We start from the raw sequence: 14,402 nt of genomic DNA, 5'->3' as shown, positions 1-14,402 counted from the left end.
TCGAGCAGTATGTAGGAGGTAAGGTCAACAAGGATTAGAGACGGATCTGATCTGGGATATGAAAAAAGTTGGCCAAGTCAGGGGTGATGGCCCTAGACTGGGTAACCCGATGGTGCCATATGCCAAGACGGGGGCAATGCAGAGAAGGGGTCACTACATGTGGGTGGAGAAGAATGGGAGGCGCCATTATATGGATGTAGTACAGGGTGTATGGGGATGAAAGATGCAGGAAAGGGGGTGTGAGCTTCATTTTAGACATGTCTAATGTCAACCCTCTGTAGGACACTCATGTAGAAACTGTGAAATAATGTGGAAGACACTTCAATCTGGAGCCAGCAGGGTGGTAGTTTGACGGAGGGAGGGGTTATGGGATCATGCATTACAAATGTGAGTGAAAAGAGGAAGGGATCTACGATGGAACCCTCAGGAACCCCAGTGTTAAAGGTAGAGGCGGTGGGAAGAAGAGTCAGGGAAACAAAAGAAGTCCAAGAAAAAGAGGTGTCAAAGGTACTGACATTTGAGAAGGAGGGGTAGATCATGATGGTCAAATCCTACTGTGGCTTCACGTGAGATAAATCATGGAGTCCAGGAGCATTTGACAAGCCAGTGATCACTGGGGATCTGAGAAGGAGCAGATCTCATGGAGACCCCCGTGGGAGGGACGAGGAAGGAGGCTGAGGCTCTTGTCGATGACAACACTTGAGAACTGAAGCAAATGCCTTTGACAAAAGGCAGGACAGAGAAGAAGGCCTGTTGGGAAAGTCTCTGAGATGGGGATTCATAGGGATTCATGAATAGGCTGAAGTAGACCAGCGAGTAGAGAGGGGAGGTTGGAGATCCGTGCAGAGTGGGGACAGTTCCTGAAGAGGCAGAAGGAGAGGGCACCAGAGCACAAGGTGGAGGTCGGTCCTTGGCTGGAGGAGAGATTCCTTGGCCAAGTGAGAGTAAGGGAATGACCAGAGCAGGTGCCAGTAAGTGAGGAGTTGATGGGGAGTGAGGGGAAAGGAGAGCCAGGATCAGGAAGCTCTTACTAAACCCTCTATTTTCTTTATGAAATTGTAGTGGAGGGAACTTTCGGAAGCAGATGTGGGGTAGAGTAGAACAGGGAGGAATCACGACCTACAACTTTGGAATCATTTTTAATGGGAAGGCATGGAGGGAGGCCACCAGCACATGGCAGGATTGCCAGGTGGCAGGGAGGCTGGAGACCATGAATGTTTAGGAGCCCTAATCTGCAAGTGTTTGTGACACTCTCCAATGGTACTTGCAGACCTCAGACTATGGGGGAAAATTCAGAGAGACTGGCTAAGGAGAGTTGGGGTCTCCTGTTGGCAGGGTGGAAGTCAGAGAGTTGAGGTAGTGACCGAGAGTGACTGACAGGGTGAGGCGTGTGATAGAGAGGGACGAGGGGATGAATAAAGACAGGAGGAGACTGAAGAAGGAAAGGAGGAAGACAGGGACTTGGGCATTTCAATAAATTTAGAAATAAATTGGTGGAGAGGGGCGCCTGGGTGGCTCAGTCTGTTAAGCATCCGGCTTCAGCTCAAGTCACGATCTTGCGGTTCGTGAGTTAGAGCCCCGCGTCGGGCTCTGTGCTGATGGCTCAGAGCCCGGAGCCTGCTTTGTATTCTATGTGTGTCTCTACCTCTGTCCCTCCCTTGCTCGCACTCTGTCTGTCTGTCTCTCTCAAAAATAAATTAAAAATTAAAAAATATTTTTTAAAACTTGGTGGAGAAGAGGGAGTAGGGAAGCTCAACATATTTTAAAAGTGTGTCTAAAAATTAAGAGTTAAAAAGTTCCTTGGATATGTTTCAGTGAGCTCCAAATGCAGCTGTGAGAATTCATCTCTGTCCACAGTCCTGGATAGTGGGCAGCCGGTGACATAACTCCAGCCTCCCCAGGTGCAGGTTGGCCCAGGGACTAGCATCAGGACCTCAATCATATTCCCTTCCCAAGAGTAAGAGTCACAGATCCCAGTTAGTCAGTGTCAGGTGCTGAGCTGAAAGGTGATGTGGGGTTGTCAGCACCACAGTAAACAAAGGACGATCAAGGGAAAGTGCTGGGAAGCAGGACCTATGGGAAACAAGAGTCTACACCAGAGGCAGATAGATGAAGTCCCCATCCCAGCTCCAGCCTCCATGCAGCCCGAAAGAGTTAGATTTATCGGGAAGCTGTAATCTCAGGCTCCCCCACATGCGCGGCCATTCCTGAGGCCTTAGCGATGTGTTCGTGCAGTGACACGTTTAAGCAAAATCTGTAAGTGAAGATATGGCTACTATACTTCGTTAAAACAACAGTCACTTACTAGTCGTCTTCCTTCCAACCCATTTCACTGCGTGCCTCCTTGTCGTAGATATTATGGAATCGGCTTTAGAGGGTTTGAGTGTAGAGTAGGGGTTACATTTCGTCTGGCTGTGTTGAGATGTATTTACGTGATTCTTGTTGGGTCTGGGCACAGTTAAATTATCATTAGGCATCGCTGTGTATGAAAGGACCCAGGAAAGTGTTTACCTGAAGCCGTGACGGGAGAACACAGGGCCAGTGGCCTTATGATGATAGGGACCAGTTCGATGACTCCAAGATCAAAAGTGTGTGAGTATTAAGGAGGAAAGGAGGCTTGAGTCAGACAGAACCAGAAGTTAGTCTGAGGAACATTCTTTCAACCATCAGATGTGAAATATTTTAAGCAGAAGATTTGGGTCTCACCGAAGTCTATTCAAAGGGGGAAGGTCTTCTCTCTCAGGAATAAATTCAATAAATGATACAACATATAAAATGGTAGATACACTATAAATATTTGCCCTTTAAGACAATTTTTAAAGTTTATTTATTTTGGGAGAGTGAGCAGTGGAGGGGCAGAGAGAGAGGGCGAGAGAGAATCCCAAGCAGGCTCCTCACTGACAGCACAAAGCCTGAGGCGGGGCTTGAACTTAGGAACCGTGAGATCGTGACCTGAGCCGAAAACAAGAGTCAGATGCTTGACCGACTGAGCCATGCAGGTGCTTCTAAATGTTTTCCCTTTATAATGGAATTGCACAAACTAGAATTTCTCAGAATCTCTGTGTGTATGTAGCACAGAACTATGTAGCTTTACTATAAAGAGCCAGTTTGTCTTTAAAGGCTCATATATGAGAGGTTGGCTTGGTAGAGATTTCCCCAAACTTGACAAAACCACAAGACCTGGCATTACCAATACTAAGATGTGGTGATGCCTGGGTGGCTTAGTTGGTTAAGCATCTGAGTCTTGATTCAGCTCAGGTCTTGATCTCCGGGTTGTGAGTTCAAGCCCTGCATTGGGCTCCAAGCCCTAAAAAAACAAAACAAACAAACAAACAAAAACAAACAAAAAACCAAGATGTGAAGCTGAAGGAAAAATTTAAAGCTATCAATAACACAAAACCAAATTTTGATACCCGTGCTAGAGGAAAGACTGGATTATTCTAAACACTCTAAGAAGAATGTCACAAAATTGTTGTCATGGAAAGAGGTGATCAAAAACTGAACAAAGATCACAAGAGAAATATCACGGAAGCCTGCTAGATGGTTATCAATGAAACTTTCTGTTATTATGATTGTCATAGATCTTGAGTATTTGGGGTATCCACTAGCGTTTTAATATTGGTAATTTGTTTCTTTTTTCATTCCACGTAAAGATTTATTTTTGTTTCTGATTTCGAATGCTTTGGCGTGTACCGTTTTTCTTTAAGAAAGCTCCCCAAATAAGTGAGCTCCAGACCTTACACCCTGAACCCACCTGATGTCTAACTTACACCTGATAATCACCCTGCCTCCTGCAGCTGGAGAAATGCTGCTGAAGACCAGCCTCTCCAAGGGAAGAGATTCTGGGTAACATGGAGCCCCAGGATGGCCAGGGGAACAGGGAGCCATGATGAAGTGGAACAGGGGTGGAAGTCCACAAAGGAACAAGGACAAAGGGACTCAGGTATAGGATGGATCACTTAGGAGGACATAAGTGATTATCAATGATTCAAGACTATTCCCATCAAAAATTGGTATTTTCTATGATCTTTTCAATCTTATTCTTTGGTCATTCACTCCACAGAAGATCTATACCTACAGTATACCAAGTCCTTTACATATGCATGGATTTGTGTTTGTATGTGTGTGGGAATAGATGTGTTTGTTCATATATATTTAGCGTCCACGTACCTATCATAATTGATCTATTGTTTTAATCCTGGGGGTAAGGGTTTGAGGAAAGGTTGATTAAGACAAGGAAATATGAATATGAATTGAGAGCTGAACATATTTAAACATTAAGGAAACAACTAAGTAAGCCAAAGGAAAAATAGAGTTTCCCATTGCCGATACATGGTCAGAGATTCAACACAGAAGAACTTAAATTTCTGGACATCTGCGTATGAACTTCTCATTTTTTTGTCTCTGACTTTAGAGCTTTTTAGGATACACCTGCAAACTCCCTTTCTCCCCAAATATTTGTCTTTCTTGCCTGATATGCCTCTGATAGGAAGCAACCTTTCCATACCACACATCACATCACATCACATCACATCACATCACATCACATCATCACATCACATCACATCACATCACATCACATCACATCGAATCATATCACATCACATCACAAACACACACACATACACACACACACACATTAAGCACCTTGGGATTTATAAAGTAAGAGGCCAATCTTGACTCTATAAAGGTTGGGAAATATGTATGGGAATATCACGGGTGCTGCTGCTTCTGGTGTCTAAAAGGAACACAGAATTCTGAAAAGAACGTTATCTTGCTATGCTTCGTGGACGAAAGCATATTTGTGATTTGTATAAGATTGGGTCACATTAATCTCTTCAGTGACTTTGTGTAGACTTCTGGCGACCCTTGATTTCACAATGACATTATGAGAAACTCACTTGGGCATTCTCTTTCCAGTTTATCCCAGATCTCCAGTGCACCATGGAAGTCATAGATCCTGGGGTAAGTGTTCATTATTCTGATGCAAAGCATCTGCTGTACGTACCTTAGATCCTAAGCATCACAAAGTTCTCAGGGGCCCAAGTTCAGGAGGCCATCAGGGACCAAGACCCAGTGGGGTAACACAAGCCCTCGAATGAGATTCTGGCTTGGAATCTATAAGAAGGGGCAACTCATTAGAAGGTATTACTTCTGCACTCATGGTCCACATGGAATCCTGATCCATAACCCAAATCAGGAACCCGTCAGGAGAAACAGTGGCTCTCAGACTAGGAGGAGGAGTTTTTTAGTGATCACTTCTTCCAATGGTTTACCTTTCCTCCTTAGCTTAAATCCACTGGCCAAGCAACTCAAAATTTTCCAGGAAGAGAATGTAGTACCTCAGTGGTTGGATACGGGTTTGTATATATGAAGGCACAGATAGTTTTATTCTGTATGTGATGGCACACAGGATAATTTTTCAACATGAGTTGATTTCTTTACATATGAGGGTTTGGGGTTCTCAAAAATCTCTAGGCTTTCTTGGTTTCTTATGGCAAAAGTATCATGACACTTGGTTCTGTAACATTATTGGGTACAAATAGAATCAGGTGGTCCAGGCATCCAGGTTGAAACTACAGTTCAGCATGTTAAATGATAATATTATCTTCCATGCAGAAGGCATATGTGTCCATAGCAACCCTAGGAAGGAAAGATCTATGTTCACTGAGAAGGATTTTTCTTGCTATAATTGAGAAAAGTCACTCATAGGTAAAACATTTAGCTGTCTCTGTCCCACTCTGGGATCTGGAACTTCAATTCAATAGGACGAATCCAGGGAAGTAGGAGACACATAATTCAGTTCCTATTAAACATCATATTTATCATTCTCTGGCTTGCTTTTAGGTCCGAAGCAGCCCACTCACAGAGCAACACTGGGCAGGACGTTTAAACTGTCTAGTAGCAAACAGTCCTGATGATGAATGCAGCTTTACTGTGAGGATGATGACAACAATATTCAATTGAATTAGAATCTCAGCCAGACCATTTCCATCAATAATTAATATGTTGTTGGGTCAATAACAAAGCTGGGTTGTAATCAATATTACATCATAAAGCAGTAATTGCTGAGCACCTCAATACAATTTGGAAGTTTCAAAGTGGATTGTAATATGTTATTTCCCAAGGCACTTAGGTCAGCGTTTTGCTGAGAGGGGAAGTTGTTTTTATAAATGCTTAGCGATTTGCCGAGGACACAGAGGAAAAACATGACAAAATGGGGAATACGTTTCCTATTTCCTGGGCCCCCAAACTTGTGTCTTAACAGGCCTTCCTGGTATTTGTGATACGTGCTGACATTTGAGAACCAATGATATAAGAACTAATGAAAACACCAGATGAGAAGGAAGCTGAGGTTATATCTAGCCAAGTTTGGCATCACCACTCAGAAAGACCGGGGTTTCCAGGTAATGAGCCTAAGAATCCAGGCCAGAGCTTACATTCTAGAAGGGAAGGCAGACAAACACATAATTCCAGATTTTACAGGAAAAAAAAAACAACGAGGTGTCTTGGGCTCCATAAGATCATGGGGGAATTTAATTGTGGGTAATTCAAGGGGTTGACATTTGGTTAAGACAGGTGTTAGCCAGGGGAAGTGTAGAGGGGAAATGACACAGATAAAGGGCAGTTGTGTTGAAGGACGGAAGTTCTGGGAAGAAATGCTGGGAGTTTTAAGAAACAGAATAAGAAAGGCAAATCGGGATTCATGAGCAAGACGTGAGCAGTGAGAGATGGAATTGACCTATGGATACCAGGTTAGCAGGGAAGGTTAGACTCCAAGATTTCTGTCACCAAGACTGTAAATAATAATAAAGATGGAGATTGTTTAGATGTTAGATATTTTTGTTTGTTTGTTTGCTTTTTGATGTGATTTTGGTTACTGCTTAGAATATATGCGGTGGAACAAAGATGGAGTGGAGAGAACAGTTAGGGGGCAATGACATTGATCCAGGTGATAGAGGTTCGAATCAACTGATGGTGGTTTGAGAGGGCTTAACACATCTAAAAAATACACAGGAAGTAAAATCAATAGGACTCCAAGATTAATGGGATTTGTGACATGAAGAAGATGAAGCTGTAAAGGGCAATTCTGAATTTTCTGGCATTAGACACCAGATGGATGGTGGTTCCATCAATCTTTGTAAACATGTGATTGTAGAGACTTAGTTCAGTGAGGAACAAACACAGAACAGGTTTTGTTCAAATAACTACCACCAACTTTTCCCTTATGAAATCTGACTCTCATCTCACCTCTGCTCACCTCTCATTTTAGGCATCAGAGAGAAGAAAGTTCTCAATCAACAGGGTAACAGTGTCTTAATACTTACTCACATCAGCTTTATTCTACATCAAGCCCAGTTATTAAATCTTATCTTTGTTTTGGTTGACTATTTCATTATATTTTAGGACCATTACCCTCTCTTACTGCCTTCTGCACAATGAGGCCTGGGATGGAATCCACTCATGTGTCTACCTGCATCTAGGTGGCACAGGAGGCTAGTGGGGGTCTCCCTCTATTGATGACTGATTCCAATTCCAGAGCGAGTGAGGCTTATTCAGCTTCTCACGTCTTCATGGCCACATGAGGCTGTACAATATGGACTTCTGACCTGGCTTCCCTCTTGGTATAAGTAGTCCCTTCACAGTCCCTGATGTTTACTTTCTGACTTCAAACTATGGTGGAATCCCAGAGGAAAGCTGCAGCTTGCTGTCTCCCAGAGCCCATCAGTGGTACAAAATCCTTACCCAAATATTGGTTATGAGCCCCCAAATTCACATGGAGTCAATATTCTGAAGCCACCTGCCTTTCTTTCATGTAAAGTTTATATTCACATAAAGAAAGTGGGGGAGGGGGCTGGGTGGTTCAGTTGGTTGAGCGTCCAACTCTTGATTCTAGCTCAGGTCATGATCCCAGGGTCATGATCCCAGGGATAGAGCCCTGCACTCAGTGCGGAGCCTGCTTAAGATTCTTTCTCTCCCTCTGCTCCCTCCACTGCTTGAGCTTCCTCTCTCACTCTGGTCCTCAAATGAAAATAAAATGAAATAAAGTTTATATTCACACAAATAGAGATGTCTTCACAGAAGTGGGTTGTCAATTACAATACACCTATAACGAGAGAGATTTATTCTTGGGAACATTGTGAAGTCATCAGCCAGGGTGTTGCCTACAACCGCACCATTCATGAGCATTGAGCATTCTGGAGTTTTAGACTACACATGCCCTGTCCTCCTAGATAACTGATTCCTCAAACTTCCTTGCAGGGACAAGAGATATGAGAATTAACCAGTTTCCTTAACTAAAGAAGACAGACATTTTAAATGAAATGTGGGCAGAGAGAATGCTTGAGACTTGTCAAAAATTTGTTTTGAAAGATAACAGAGGGAGACTATATCCTACAAAGTATCAAAACATAGTCTAAAATTATAGTAACTAAACTATGTTAATTCAGAAAAAAAGGAATAAAAGAGTGGAACAGAAGAGAAGTCAGCAGCAAAGCCACATAAAATATGTTTACAATTACATAAAAAACATCATTTCAAATCAGTAGTGAAATTATGAAAAACCTACCAATCTGATAAACAAAAAGGTATATATACCTGCTACATGGCAAGAAACACAATAAACGTATATGGATTAATAATACAAATAAATTAATAAATGCATTGGAAAATAATATAGAAGTTCACTTCCTAGTGAGTTAGAATTGTTTTCTTAAGATCTAAACCCTAAAAATCCAAACAAATTCAAAGTGGATTTATATAGGTACATATTTAATAGAAGGAAATATAAAGGACTGCCAAATTTGGCTTAGGAAATTGATGCTTACCCAAACCCTATGGCTTAGAAACCATGCACAAATTATGGATGGCCATGGCCTCCTATAAAATCCTCTGTGTGGCAAAATATACCACAAAACAATCAAAAGAAAAGTGGTGAGCTATAATATAGAAAAAGTTCTTATTAATAAATAAGAAAGGATAACAACAGAAAAATACACAAAGCGTACGCAATGGTTAATATGCAACGTTAGGAAAATGTGAATTCAACAACGGCATGTGATTTTCCTTTCAGATTGGCAGAAACTGTTCATATCCAAGTGTGTTGTTGAGAATGTGGTGTACATGGCAATCTTGTGCTCCGTTTGTGGAATTCTACGTTAGTACAGATTTAAAATTTTGTATTGCTTATTTTAGACAGAGTCAGAGGGAGAGAGAGAGAGACAGAGCTTGAGTGTGGAAGGGGCAGACAGAGAAGGAGACACAGAATCCAAAGCAGGTTCCAGGCTCTGAGCTGTCAGCACAGAGCCCGACGTAGGGCTCGAACTCACAGACCGTGAGATCATCACTTGAGCTGAAGTTGGACACTTAACCGACTAAGCCACCCAGGCGCCCCAAAGTTAGTATAGATTTCTTTAACAAGGTACCCTGTCAGTATCTATTAAATATAAACACACATCCCTCCCAGGGACATGTTCACATGTGTGCAAAAAGGACATATGCAAGGATAGGCAAGGAAGCTTCACTTGTAACAGCAGAATAGTTGGAAACAACCTAACTGCTCATCAGTGAGAGACTATTAAAATGAGTAGGGGCAGTGATTAGAAAGAAAAAGAATACATCCATATATTTTGATATTAAAATAGTCCCAAGAGATATTTTCAGTAATAAATGCATGGCAAGAAAAAAATGTACACTGTGATTCCATTAATGTTATGAACTAGCCAACTATATATTTGTATGTATGTATTCATCCATGTATAAGGTCTTCATAAATCCATATCTAGAAAGCACTCATCAAGCTTAAAAGCATGGCTTGCTCAGGAGAAAATAATTGTGTGGGTATCAGGGAAAAGGGGAAATTTTGCATTGTAGTGTATGCTTTCCATATTGTCATAACTTAAAAATAAATTTAGAAAATAGAGAAAAACTTCTACCCAGTGAAGAAAACCACCAACAAAATGAAAAGGCAAACTCTTGAATGGGAGAAAATGTTTGCAAATAATGCACCTTTGATAAAGGCGTTAATTTCCACAATGTATAGAGACTTCATACAACTCAATAGCCAAACAACAAAACTAAATAAAAACCAAACAGTTCATTAAACATATAGGCCAAGAACACACTGTATACTCTGTGTGTTCGCTCACTTGACAATAACTTATATTTTAAAAAATAATCAGAGCATTATTAGCACTTTAAAAAAATCTAGGCAGATCATCTAAGGTCTGAACAGACATTTTTTTAAAGAAGACATACAGAGGGCCAACAGGCACATGAAAAGATGCTCAACATCACTAGTCATCAGGGACTTGCAAGTCAAAACAAATTGCAATGAGATCATCTCACACCTATTAGAACGGCTGGTATCAAAAAGATAAGAACTAGCCAAGTCTTGGTGAGCAGGTGGAGAAGAAAGAACCCTGGCACACTGCTGATGGGAATGTAAACTGGCACAGCCACCGTGAAAACCAGTATGGAAGTTCCTCAGAAAATTAAAAATAGAACTACCATATGATTCAGCAATTCCACTCCTGGCTATATATCTAAAGAAAATGAGTCCATTAACTCAAAAAGATGTATTTACCCCAATGTTGTTCACTGCAGCATTGTTTACAATAGCCACTCTATGAAAACAACCTAAGTGTTCATAGATGGACAAACAAATAAAGAAAATGTGATAAATGCCTCCTTCTCTCTCCTCCTCTCTCTAGAATATTATTCAGCTGTAAAACAATAATGACATCTTTTCTATTTGCAAGAACATGAAGGACCTCAAGGGCATTATGCTAAGTAAAAAAAAAAAAAAAGAAAAGAAAAAGAAGAAAAGAAAAGCTCATAGATATAGAGAACAGATTGGTAGATGCCACAGGTTGGGGGTTAGATGTGGGTGATATGGATAAAGGAAGTCAAAATGCACAAACTTCCAGTAATAAACAGGTCATGGGGATGTAATGTACAAATCTGGAGAATTTGAGAGGATTTTTATAGTTCTGTAATAAGCATTCTTAAATAAACCTCTATCACATCTAACCACTAACTGACGAGCGTGAGGAGGGCCAGTTTGGGAGGGTTGATTCATAGAGTCAGGAATTACATTGTATTCAAATAGATGATTGAGTCTAGCAACTTTTACTTTGCATCTATGTAGTAGAGGAAAGCCATTATTTATTATTGGAAGCATCTGACTTTTTATCTGAAACCTCTGAAGACACTGGTATTAAAGTGGCATCATCAATACTTGGGGATGATTTTCTACTTTTGGGGCCAACACATTCACAACAGTGTCACCTTTTCTTCGCATAAAAGAAAAACTGAAATCCCAATCGAGTGAACTACTTTAGAGAGCCAATCATGTGACCTAAACACAAAGTCGTAACAGGAAGAAAGGTCTATAAAACCAGCCATCAACAGCTACACATTCATGATTTTGGACACACCTTTCTTGTTTTGTTTTGTTTTTGTTTTTTGTTTATTTATTTTGAGAGAGAGAAAGAGAGAGAGAGAGAGAGAGAGAGAGAGCAATTGGGGGAAGGGCAGAGAGAGAGAGAGGGAGAGAGAGAATCCCAAGCAGGCTCCATGCTGTTAGCAAGGAGCCCCACTCTCGGTTCCATTTCACGAACCATGAGATCATGACCTGAGCCGAAATCAAGAGTCAGATGCTTAACAGACTGTGCCACCCAGGTGCCCCTGGGCACACTCTTCTTGAAATAACTTACAGATACTGGAGTGGTAGATTTACGTCCTCTTGGTTTTAAACGGTCAGGAATATCCCTCCAAGCTCCTGTGGTGGATGGAAAAACATTTCATGCAAGTTACATGGTCACTATCAGTTTTCTTAAGATATGGAAATTCAAGGGGCACCTGGGTGGCTCAGTCGGTTAAGTGTCCAACTTCAGCTCAGGTCATGATGTCATGGTTTATGGGTTTGAGCCCCGCACGGGGCTCTGTGCTGACAGCTCAGAGCCTGGAACCTGCTTCAGATTCTGTGTTTCCCTCTCTCTCTCTGCCCTTCCCCCGCTCACACTCTGTCTGTTTCTCTCTCTCAAAAATAAATAAACATTAAAAAAATTTTTTTAAAGAGATGGAAATTCAATACTGAATATCTACTTTAGCACGCACTTTTAACTTCTAAGATTTTTCCTAACAGAGGAGTTTATTGCCAAATAGGAGTGTTATCAAGGAATAAAAGTAAGTAAACCCTAAATCCACTGTAGCAAGGACGCTAAGATTACTGTCTGCCACCTTTCGGGTGTATTTATTGGGTTAAATCAGTTTCTGAGAGTCTGGGCTCCTTGAGCACTGGAGAGAGACAGAAGCCAGGGGCTCATGAAGGAGAAGGTCAGCTCACGTAACTGTCCCCTAAATCACCCACCCAGACCATCAACTGCACCTTCAGTACCAGGATGGGACTACAGAATAGAAGCGTCTTATAATCACTGCAGAATGGTTTGAGGCTCTGGAGGGCAAAGATTGCAACTAACTAACATTTATTTATTTATTTATTTATTTATTTATTTATTTATTTATGTTAGCGTTTAGTTAGTTATGTTAGTTAGTTAGCGTTTCCTACTGTGGATAACAGATAGCAAAAACACATCCCCATTGATGTTCCCCATTCACAATGGAGCAGCGCTGTCACCGACAACAAGAAGAGAATTTTGCTCCGGGTAGGACCGCAAGGAATGACAGAAAGGGAAGACCTCCCCGCTTTGACCAGAATAGAAACAGAATCCTTCAATGCCCTTGAAAATAATTTTCCACATAACAACTTAGTCACACAGCTAGCGAATTAGTCTGGGGTACAGAGAAATTTTAGACCAAAAAAAAAAAAAAAAGATGTCAGTGAAAAGTCATTTGTAGCAGGTTTTGCATCAGTGTGATCAGGTCCATTTGTACCGTTGTGCCATCAAGTTGGATTTTATCCTCAAAGAGCCCGGAAAGTCCATGTTGGCGCTGAATGTAATCCTATTCAACTGGGGCCTTGTGCCCGTGTAAATGTGTGTGAGCGAGCTGTGCCTGAAGCCTGCCTCAGTGTCGTGCTCACATTTTCTAACCCCAGGCTGTAACCGAAATCCCAAGTTTCCATTGGAGTCTTTGTCACTTTCATCCTCGAGGTAGATATAGAAAGGGATGCTGGAATTCAAAGACTTCATTCAATTTTTTTTCTCCCTAAAGAGGGCGATAACTCCTTCTAATCTGAAAAGAACCCCACGTGAGGTCAAACCCAGAGCACGATTTAAATTTTTTTGAGGACTTAAACCTCATGAAAAGTCTATTTTTTTTTTCATGTTTTAGCTTTGTGTGCATGGCATATTTATTTGCCAAAACCTCTTAAAAGTGAACAATAGTCCGTTAGTTAATCTAAAAAAATCTTCAAAACCAGCAATAGTTTATAACTCATGAACTTCCAAAATATTTGGACTCACTGAAAGTAGATCAGGATTAAAAAAAAAAATTGTAACATTGTAGTACAGTTAGCCTTGTTGAAATTGGGGGAATTAAGGTAGAGATAATTCCCTACGAGAGAAAGAATGAAGAAACGTTCCTGTATTGCTAAAGGTGTATTTGATGGGAATTAGCCAAAAACTCAGTTTTCCATTCCAAGCTAATATCTACTAAGTGTTGCATTTTCTATGTTCCAAAGTGATTTGATATTATCTCATTCCTTTTCAGAACAATCATATAAATTAGATGTGTTTTTCCCCTTTCTACAAATGGGAAAATTGAGCTTTAAGAGGATAAGTATCTTGCCTGAGTTAATACTTCTGGTAGATGACCTAAAACACAGTGCTGTCCTTGGTTCTCCCTTAGCTTTTTGTTTGTTTGTTTTTTTCTTTTTCAATCAGTAACTCCAAAAAGGGGAATGGTCATAATAAGACAGGAAAAAAAGGGGCAGAATTCCAGAGCTAAAAATTGAACATTCACATTAAGTGTTAGTAGAGAAAACAGCCATTTGACTTTTAGGGATCCAATGTCACTAGCCAGGTCATTGGATAGCTAGATAAAAATTGAATTTTTAGCCTCAGTGGTAACACCATACCATTTTGGCCTGAACAATGAAACCATTCAAGAAAATTAAGCCTCCTTAGTCTAATTCCAAGTCAATAGACACATCTCTTATTCTATTTATTTATTTATTTATTTATTTATTTATTTATTTATTTTTATTTTTTTGGATGAAGTTTATTGTCAAATTGGTTTCCATACAATGCCCAGTGCTCATCCCAACAGGTGCCCTCCTCAATACCTATCCCCCACCCTCCCCTCCCTCCCACCCCCCATCAACCCTCAGTTTGTTCTCAGTTTTTAACAGTCTCTTATGCTTTGGCTCTCTCCCACTCTAACCTCTTTTTTTTTTTTTCCTTCCCCTCCCCCATGGGTTTCTGTTAGTTTCTCAGGAT

Source organism: Panthera leo, chromosome A1 (genome assembly GCF_018350215.1).
Source record: "Panthera leo isolate Ple1 chromosome A1, P.leo_Ple1_pat1.1, whole genome shotgun sequence".
Taxonomy (NCBI): Eukaryota; Metazoa; Chordata; class Mammalia; order Carnivora; family Felidae; genus Panthera; species Panthera leo.
Note: the sequence above shows the minus strand (reverse complement) of the source record.